Source organism: Arachis ipaensis, chromosome B02 (assembly GCF_000816755.2).
Source record: "Arachis ipaensis cultivar K30076 chromosome B02, Araip1.1, whole genome shotgun sequence".
NCBI classification, from domain to species: Eukaryota; Viridiplantae; Streptophyta; class Magnoliopsida; order Fabales; family Fabaceae; genus Arachis; species Arachis ipaensis.
In genome coordinates this window covers 28936806-28940037 of record NC_029786.2, presented here as the reverse complement: position 1 = coordinate 28940037, position 3232 = coordinate 28936806, and the positions used below count along the sequence as shown (strand labels likewise).

The 3232-nt window shown below is 35.1% G+C and overlaps 1 long non-coding RNA gene across 1 annotated transcript; it reads right to left on the bottom strand.

Moving 5' to 3' along the window:
• Positions 374–1632, bottom strand: LOC107628280. Its single transcript, XR_001617679.2, has 2 exons — positions 1481–1632; positions 374–687 (listed from the first exon to the last, which is right to left on the bottom strand). It is a non-coding gene; the product is annotated as an uncharacterized LOC107628280 (long non-coding RNA).

Sequence of the window (3232 nt, the reverse complement as noted above, 5' to 3'; positions counted from 1 at the left end):
GTTAGGGAAATGCATATTTACACGCAATCTAAATTGAAGGTCATTTTTGATGGATTTGGGCCAACTTGTATGAACTTGTATACCAAAAAGACTTGTATATATAGCTGATCTCTTAAAGAAAATATTTTTCTGTATTTGCATCAAATTTCAGTGTAACACGAAGATTTTTTAGTGTATTGTTTAAGAATTTTCAGTGTATGTGTGCTGATAAGTTCTGCATAATTCAAAACCAAGGTTCTGAGAACCGGATCGGTCATCAAACCGTTCTACTCACTAGTTCACTGGTTCACTAGTCCAACCGGTCCAACCGTGGTCCAACCGAAAAAACCGTTTTAAAATAAAATAATAAATAAATTATAAAACAACTCTCATCAACACAATAAAAAACAATCAATAAATCATCAACACAATAAAAATTATACAACATATTTATTGCTATAATATAAAATTACAGAACATGTTAGTTTAATAGTTAATACATTGATAATATCAATCCTTTGGCTTCTAAAACATAAAATCCAAGAGACTTGTTAAGAAACTTCTGTTTTATTACCATACTTCCTAAATCACTCAGTGTTGTCTATTGGCATGTTATTTATTATTATGACGACTGCCTCCATTACCAGTTCATTGTGCTTATGGTTTTCAATGCTGCAAGCTACTCCACTCCCAACTTTGAGCTGCTCCCTAATAAAGTTTCAAGTAGATAATTCAAAACATATTAATACTATGGCTCAAAACATATTAAATCTTGAGGTGTATGCATGTATTAAGTGAAATCAAAGAAAAAATAACTGAGGGAAGAACAATTTATAATTTGAATTTAAAAGAGAGTCTCCCACTACAAACATAACATTTGTTTGTCTGGGATGTGAAGAAATCAGAAATCAATTTTGATTTGCCTACACATTAAAAAAGATGACAATGCAAGTTGATAAATATAAACTAGAAGGTTTATTAGTTACAAACTTGATAAAATAAGGCATGTCTAGGCTAACAGGGTACACAATCAAGAGACAGGGATCAAGCATTCATTCCTACTGCACAACAAGAATCTTCGGTCTCAAAAGATGAGACTTTCCTATGAGATGAGTATTTCTTAACTGCTTAATTATGTTTGGTTTGGTCATAAATACTCACAAAAACTCTAGTTAGCAACACAAAAATCAAATAATTTCACATTCAGAAATCAATAACAATTAGCCACAAAAATAAAAAAAAATAGCAGCAATAGCATAACAAAACAAAATTAATGATTTCACATTCAGAAATCTAGAACAATCAGCAACACAATAACAAAAAATAGCAGAAGACCCAAAGCTAATCAATAATCACAACACATTCAATAACCAGTAAATTAAAATAATAAAATCACAACACATACAAAACAGCAGCATAGCAGAACCAAACAGAGAAATAAATTTATCATATCAGAAGTTACCAAAACACACAAAGAAATTAAAAGAAGAAAGGTACAAACCCTAGGATAGAGGACGCGGCATGACTGAGGGTCGCAAACGATAAGGACCGCGGCAAGTAGGACGGTTGAGAAGCAGATGACGGCTTGACCGAGAGGAGGAGGAAATGACGGCGCTTGCGATGATTCGTCCTCTATTTGAGCGTGACGTTAGGGATTTTTGCCAGTAAAGAATTTCATAAAAACATTCGCGTTGTAGATATAGTCTCTAAACCGACAGAAATCCCTTCGTACAAACGTTTTGGGTGTCACAAGTAACAAACCCCTATAAAAATTGTTAACTGAGTATTCAAATCTCGGGTCGTCTTCTCAAGGAACTGCAAGGAAGTATGTTCTTATTATTGGCTATAAGGGTTGTAATCGGGGTTTAGAAGGTGAGAAGTAAGTGAATTGAATGACAAGTAAAGTAAATGGCAATTAAAATAAATGAATACTGTAAAGCAAACTTTTGGCAAGGTAAGAGAAATTGGAAGTCCAACTTAGTTATCTCTCTCAACAATAATGAAAGTTGAATCTAATTTCCACTTAGTTAACCTTTGCTAGAGCAAAGGAAAGTCAAGGGACTAATTAGTTTGACCTTTGAATCCTATTTAATTCCTAAGAAAAAGTTGGGATTGTTGAAGTTCAGTTCAATTAGCAAGATAGTGATTATCAGTTATGTTGAGTTTGATAATGTTGAGTTACTGATTTCTTAACTAAGACCAAAAGGGGAAAAAGTAAAATTGCTGGAATAAAAATGTCCTTAGATGGAAAGCAATGGTAACACAAATTAAAGAGAAAGCAATCAATAACTGAAATACCTCAAATAATCATTAATTCAAATCATAACATGGAAAGGGTTCATAAGTCAAGTTGGCAACATTTATAGATACGAATAAAAGCATTAAAGTAAAAGTAGCATAGAAACATAAATTAAAGTAAATGCTAAACCTGGATCGAGAGTCACTATTAAAAACTAAGAGAAGTCCTAAATCCTAATCCTAATCCTAAGAGAGAGAGGAGAGAACCTCTCTCAAACTAAATCTAAATCATGGAAAGTAGTAAAAATGCGAGCTCTCCTAGAATGGATGCATTCCCCCACTTTATAGCCTCCAATCTGTGCTTTCTGGGCCAAAAACTGGGTCAGAAACAGCCCAGAAATCGCCCCCTACGTATTCTGGGACGTTCAGGTCGCGGACAAGTGACGCGGAGGCGTCGTCCACGCGGCCGCGCGGATTGAAGTTCGCAGATGCGACGTGTCCGCGTGGATCACGCGTTCGCGTCGCCTAGAATCAGGGAAACTATGGCATATTATATATCAAATCGAAGCCCCGGACGTTAGCTTTCCAACGCAACTAGAACCGCATCGTTTGGATCTCTGTAGCTAAAGTTATAGCCATTTAAGTGCGAAGAGGTCAGGCTGGACAGCTTAGCAGTTTCTCCAACTTCTTGTATTCCTTCCACTTTTGCATGCTTCCTTTCCATCCTCTGAGCCATTCCTGCCCTGTAATCTCTGAAAACACTTAACACACATATCAAGGTATCCAATGGTAATAAGAGAGGATTAATAATAAGCAAATATAAGATTAAAAAATAATGTTTTCAATCATAGCACAAAATCAGGAAGGAAATATAAAACCATGCAAATATTATGAATAAGTGGGTAAAGAGTTGATAAAATCCACTCAATTGAGCACAAGATAAACCATAAAATAGTGGTTTATCAACCTCCCCACACTTAAACATTAGCATGTCCTCATGCTAAGCTCAAGAGAA